Source organism: Brachyhypopomus gauderio, unplaced genomic scaffold, assembly GCF_052324685.1.
Source record: "Brachyhypopomus gauderio isolate BG-103 unplaced genomic scaffold, BGAUD_0.2 sc121, whole genome shotgun sequence".
NCBI lineage: Eukaryota > Metazoa > Chordata > Actinopteri > Gymnotiformes > Hypopomidae > Brachyhypopomus > Brachyhypopomus gauderio.
The window spans coordinates 321,978-329,119 of record NW_027506942.1 but is presented as its reverse complement, the minus strand read 5'-3'; the positions used below and the strand labels follow the sequence as shown (position 1 = coordinate 329,119).

At 40.8% G+C, this 7,142-nt stretch overlaps 1 long non-coding RNA gene across 1 annotated transcript; it reads left to right on the top strand.

The window, feature by feature from the left end:
* Window positions 1-273: 273 nt before the first annotated feature.
* LOC143498875 (uncharacterized) lies at window positions 274-4,425 on the top strand. Its single transcript, XR_013125973.1, has 3 exons — window positions 274-370; window positions 3,655-3,801; window positions 4,378-4,425. It is a non-coding gene; the product is annotated as an uncharacterized LOC143498875 (long non-coding RNA).
* The last annotated feature ends 2,717 nt before the right edge of the window (window positions 4,426-7,142 follow it).

Below are 7,142 nucleotides of genomic sequence, written 5' to 3'. Positions count from 1 at the left end.
CGTGGGCCTGATTTTTAAAACAGCCTAATATTTTAAAAACGGACTTTTAAATACCATTTACAAAACAGACATTTTTACATAGTACACGATTTTATACCTCAGCTCAAGCAAATGATGGTAGAACTGGATATTTCTCTGGCACACAAACAAATAAATTGCATGTTGATATAGTTTAATTTGTGAAGCAGTTATAATAACTAAATTCAATCAAAATATTAACAAAGTTAATGAACCTGCTTCAGATGTATGGAATAAGCCATTGCCTCGCCTCCTCTCGTGCGCGCCCGCCCCCAACGAAAGACTAAACGGTCTCCCGCCTGGCCTGACTGAAAGTGAATTTTTATATCCGTTGGAGATATCATTCACTGAGGTAAGAAATTAACTTTTTATCCGGTTTCTCTAATTTGGTTATCAATGTGTAAAAGAACAAATATACAATGAAAGAAAGAAAAATATCTGAGGATATAATGCCTGACGTTACATTTAATTCAAACCTAGCTACGTTAATTAGCTAGCTTGATAGCTAAAACAACCGTTAGCGTTGAAAGGTAGAACGCAAGCCGTTCATTTGTTATGGCTAAGAGGAATAATCTGTGGGGGGAAATATAGTGTTTAAATGTCTATGTTTACACATTTTCGACGTAACCCACCTAGATTTAGTTAATTAATTTTCCTAGATCAGCTAAGACATAAGTGCAAATTTCGATGTTGCTAGGCTAGCTAACCTAAGATAGTGAGTTAACCTATCTTAGCAAACACTAGAACTAAGTGGTCACCTTGGTTAACTAGCTAGCTAGTTATGTTTAGAGAATGTTTGCTTAACGTTTTGGTAGAAAAGATAATTGTCCTGTTAGTTATTAATTAAGTGATAAACCTTTACAGTTAATAGTAAGTCGTGTCCTGGCATTAAATATACCAAATACAGTGGTACCTCGAGATACGAGCTGCTCTATATACGAGCGATCCAAGATACGAGCACCGAGACGAGCAAAATTTCTGTTCGACACCCGAGTGCACGTTCGAGATACGAGCATGAACCGGTCATCACAGCCATTCGCACGTGTGCTTTGCAACGAGTAACACTACGTACGGTGTATACAGTACAGTATTTCAATACTACAAACGTTTGTTTTGCATTATGGCTCCAAAAAAGGCTCTAGTAGTGGAAAGTCCAGTGAGAAGAGAATGATAACTATAGAAACTAAGCAGGAGATTATTCACCTGCATGAGAAAGGCACTCGTGTAGCCGAACTCGCTCGTCTGTTCGGCCGGAGTACATGTCTTTTTTTCCACATTTACGCTAGTTTTGTGACTTTTTTAAGGACCGGAACCAATTACAATATTTTACATTGTTAAATTGCTTCCAGAACCGAGCAGTTCGAGATACGAGCACGGGTCTGGAACGGATTAAACTCGTATCTCGAGGTACCACTGTACAAATGACTGCATTTCTAAGGTAGAGCTGTGTAGTATTAATCCCAGTATGAGGGGGAAAAACAAATGATCGTAGTCCTAACCTACCATAGACAATCTTGTGTATAGCAGAAAAGAGTATTGTCTTATGTAGAGCTGGGCGATATGGCCCTCCAAAAAAATCTTCGATTAATTTTTTTTTAATCCGATTTTCGATTTTAATAGATTTATTTCCTCTACTAAAAAACTACAGATGATAAAGGAATGGTTAAAAAAAGTTTTAATTTATTTTTCACTTAAATTTCCCCTTTGGGGTTAAAGTGCAACCAGAAACAAGCAAAAAACATTTGTAAACAAGTGAGAACATTCAGTAACTTTTAGAAGGCTTTCTCCAACATAGTTTAAGCACTGACACAATGCAACCTCAAACTTAAAATAAATAAATAAAACACACCCTCAAAAAATAAATAGATATAAATAATTTGGTGCCCTTTTTAATAAAATGGAAAACAAATACAATTTAACAATTGTTGCATGTTGCGTACTGACAGACACGCTGTCTACATTCTGAATAAGAACAGGACTGCCCTCACTTTAGCCTAAATTCCAGCACTTTTCAAACCTAAAACACAATGCAGGCCCGTAGCCAGCATTGTGATGGGGGGGATCTTTTTCCCCCAAAAGTGGGCTTCATTTGCCTCTCTACTCCAGTGCCCCCTAAATACACGAGCGCACTTCAAACCTTTTAATTTACACATATTTTATTCATTATAAGCATGGTTGCCAACTTTTCAAAATCACTAGGAGTGAGATTTGATGCGGGGGGGGGGGGGGGGGGGGGTGTTATGTCTTATATGTTTCCTCTATGTTGCGTCTAAAGCGATCGATCGCCAGTAGTTGGCGCCAGAGCGAACTAGTAACTCATTGAATCATAGATGTAGATCGGAGATAAATAAACTAGATTTTTTCAGCGTGAGAAATCGGATGTATGGCGTGTGAAGACAGTCAAATGCGAGTGTCTCACGCTCATTGCGTGAGAGTTGGCAACACTGTTATAAGTTTGTTGTGAGTCTGTTGTTGCTGTCCTTATTTGTTTGTCTGTATATCCACCGGAGACTAACAATTCATTCGTTGAATAGCCTATCTATCTTGAGGGGGCATGTGTGTTCGGGGGGGGGGGGGGGGGGGGGGATCGAACGAACCCTCCGATCCCCCCTGGCTACGGGCCTGCAATGTAACATTAAAATTCGTCAGGTAAATGTTCCTTCCACTGTTTTTGAGGGGTGTTTCTTTATACTACCACAGTTTATACTTTATACTACCATAGTTGCCAAGTTCGCGTTTTCACGCCAAATTGGGCTTGTTTGTAAATCCAGCCGCGGGTAAAAATTCTGGGGTCGCGAGGTGCGGTTTTTTGGGCTACTTTTGAGTTGGGCTACCGTGGGAGTTACAAGTCAACACTAAGAATGGATCGCGATATAATACTTAATTTGTCTCCATTTTACCCCCCCCCCCCCCGTCGACAACTTTGGTCTTTGGGCTAGTTTAGGCTGCTGAAGGGCGGGTTTTACACTGACTTTGTGCGGGATATTTTTGTAGGACCTGGCAACCCTGCCTCCACCGAGGTGTGCGGAGCCGCGCGCTACGGTCACTCGCGAAAGTTTAATCCATTGAAGCGGGTTCGGTAACCGAGGCAGAAACTGCTTAATCCAAAATATCCTGCGGAGGGAAACTTTATTCACAACGCAACTGAACAAATAGTACTCTTCGCTCTCTCCCTCTATCGGTTTCAAACACACCTTACAGAGGACTTGTTTGGTCTACGTCTGACGCCGGAAAACCGAACCAACTCCATATCACGGAGCTAGTTGCTCTTTTCTTGGGCACAAGCTCCGCCGTCAAGTTTGTGTGTGTTTGTGTGTGTGTGTGTTGAGGGTGGATGGGTGGGAGGTGCTAAACTCACTGAACTACGGGAGCCCACAGTGCAGCGTCGGTGGTGAAAATTAAAACTCAGAAAATCGATTTTCTTAAAAACACATCGTCCTTAACTATAAATTCGAATTAATAGATAATATCGATTAATCGCCCAGCTCTAGTCTTATGGATAAACAGCTACTAATCATTCTTCTAATGGGTCCAAGTTAGGTAGCGGTTTTCTCGTTTTGGTGCTCTGTAAAGTAAAATGTGGTGGTTGTTTTTGCCTCAGTTTATTCTATCTGAATTTTAAATTTTGTTTTGTAGGTGCCCTAAAACAAAATGCTTATCTTCAGAATTAACTAAAGATGTTGAGAGAGCTGTCTCAAAGTGGTTTACCAATGCTCGTGACCATGATGGAAACCGTGCACTGAGAGCGCAGAGAGACTTTCAAAAAAGGAACGCAGAACAGATGTAAGTAATCAATAGTGAGTTACACGTTTGTGATAATGTGACTATGAAGGCATGTGAAAATCAGTCATTTTTACTTTCCAAAACCCTGACAGCTCCTATATTGGAGTTTTTAAATGTTTTATGTACACCTAACTTGTAAACACATCACTTGGCCTTTGTAAAATCTCCCCCAAGAGGTGATTAAAGTGTTAGACATCAGTGTCTTTGGAAATTTTGAGTAACTGCAGCAGCTCAAATTAGTGAATTGTATAGTATATTTGAAGGAGTACTGGTCAGGATTTTATTATACTGTGCAAACTAGAAGCTGGCAAGAGCCTTCATAGAGTTCTGTACAGTGTATTATGGTCAGGACCCAGGTGGTGCAGAAAATGCATGCCCATTAAACAGGCCTAGTGTGCTAATTCAATAGTACAAACAGGATTTTTATGCTTTACCAAGTTTTACATTCACAGAGAAGGATGTTTATCATTGCTAAAAGTGGTTTAGATAATCTGCAGTGTTACTGTTGTGTGCTTTAATTAATACTGTTGTCTGTCTCTCCCTCCCCTCTTCTCTCTCTCTCTCTCTCTCTACAAGATGTGAAACTACACAACTCAGCAACACACAGTAAAGGATTCTAAAGACTCAACATGTTTTATGGACATTTATGGTTAAAATTGTTAGAGTTGTCGTTTTCAATAAAACATTTTTATTAGGATTGATCAAGCATTTGTCGTCATTTAAATGTAAGTTATTATAAACAGCTCATCTCTGATTGAAATTACTTATGATAATACAGTCTTTAGTGCTGTGCTCTTATACAACAGTTTTGCAAAGTAAGAAAAGCAACTGAATATTGCATTAGGTATGTACAGCAGAGACCTCACCTGAAGCCCTCCATGACTCCATAGGGACCCACATTGGATGACACAAGTTAGCATTATAGTAATTGTGCTCCAAATGTGTGATGCAAGCTGACATTCTAGTGAGTGATGGGCTGATATTTGGGCCCCCTTTGCATAACCCATATGGGGCCTATAAAGATTTGCACATGGGCCCCTAATGGGGCTGAAGCGGGTGTCTGCAGTTAACCATAAGGGCCCTACTTGTTGCCCACACTGGCCCCATCATTATCCTACACAAACAAGGGGCCCATGTAGGGCCAGCGAATCATTGCTCATACGGGGCCCACCTGAGGCCCACATTGACCCCAATATTGGCCCACATGGGCTAACACACATGGGGCCCATGTAGGGCCAGTGAATCAATGCTCATACGGGGCCCACCTGAGGCCCACATTGACCCCAATATTGGCCCACATGGGCTAACACACATGGGGCCCATGTGGAGCCGATGGACAAATCTTTGTGGGCCCCAGCTGGGTTGCCCAAAAAGGGCCCATGTGCCAGCTCATTTCAAACCCATGTGGGGCCCGCATGGACATGTTGACTGGGGTGTTTGTCATGTTTACCTGTTTTTTTTTTTTTTTTTACCTGAGGCTCTTGTTTTGTTGTTTTTGTAATATATGTACTCTTTCCTCATTAGATGCAGAACAATTGGTCTGTCATGTCTAGCCCCACCTCCACCTGTCAGTCATGTCTGTTTTATTATTCCATGTGCCTCCTAGTGTTGTAACCCCGCCCATCGTTATTAATCTCACGTGTTCCTTGTTTAGTGTCTTGTATTCAAGTCCTGTGTTTGCATTATTTCTTGACTGATCTTCGTTTTCCCTACAGCCCGGTTGTTGCATGTTTGTCTGTCTGACTCAAGTTAATCTCTATTGGTTCATGTGTGTCATGTTTTGGGTGTTGATTATATGTCTCTTCATAGGACTCCCTTACAGATGTGACCATGGCTGGTTTATACCAACCTGCTTTTGGATTTCCCTTGAATAAATCTGGCTCTTCTCACCGTTTGTGTCCGCCTCCCATTAGCTCCATGACGACAGCAGCATAACATGGTCCATTCCTTTACTTAATCAAGGCTGGATTATTGTAATGGTCTACTAATTGGATGCTATAAAAATTCATTAATTAAACTCTTAACATGTAGAGAATATACATTCAGTCTTTACAACAGCTAGAAAGTTTGACCTTATTAGTCCTGTTCTATCAGCTCTGCACTGGTTCCCATTTAAATAGCCACTTCCCTGCAGAGACCTTCAGTAATGGAATAACCTTCCAGCTTTAATTCAGGACTCAGCTTGCTCATGCTTTTGGTTAGCTTCCTGTATATAAAAACAGATATTGGGGGCCCTGGGCATAGAGTTGGTAATCTGAGGTGTTGATGCCGTCTGGCCACATCAAGCTTTCTCTCAGGTCGTTGACGAAGATGAGGGTGGAGTGTGACCTCTCAGCAAGCCTCCCGCTCTGACCCTTCCCTTTAGTTCTGCCATTACAGGTAAAATGGTCAGATGTGCATGCTGCTCAATCTCATGTGTCTACCATTTATAGACTCTTTGTTTGAACTACATCTTTCTGATTTACCAGCATGATGCCAATGCTGGATTAGACCACTGGAGATGATACCAACAAGCGTGCTGGCATAGGGGTTTCACCTAATCCTTTAAGTAGATAATTTTCTTAATCATTAATCAGTTTCTTTAACTAAAATCATTAATTAGAATCAGTCTCATGCATGTTTCAAATCAAACCAGAATCACAATATTTAGTTCTCAAATAACGAAAGCAATTAATTGTTTGTTATCTGAAAGATTTAAATAATTCTTTTGAGATATTGGCAACAACCACCATCTGAATGAACACACACAACTTGGTGAAACACAGATGCAACAATGAGGATTGGTGTACTTACAGTGAAGACTAAACATCTTGTGTGTGTGTGTGTGTGTGTGTGTGAGAGAGAGAGAGAGAGAGAGAGAGAGAGAGAGAGAGAGAGAGAGAGAGAGAGAGAGAATGTGTAGAAACGGGTAGGAGAGCTAGGTTTATACTTAACGCGTCGCAAATGGCGCAAGGGTCCGCGTGTCAAAAATAACGCAATCGCTGTGGCTCCGCCTATGCGCGGTGGCCACCACACTTTCAAGGTCCATTTTCTATATTTTCTAGCACCTTCAGCTTAAGTTACTTATTTATACAAATACACATTATTTGCTTTTTAATCACATTAAAAGAGATGTTACAGTGTTTGGTAATAAAAGAATAAGTGTATTACATAAGCTTGTTGGCATATTAATGTATACTTAAAATGTAGAAAATGTCAGGTCTCCCGTGGAGAATAAAGTCATCTACTCTAAACAGCAGAGCAGCGTGGTTGTATGAGCTCAGCTGCTTTATTATAACGTGGCTGTATGTTAATGAGCTCAGGTTTATTCTAACGGTCAGAATAAAGGGTAATGGCACTGG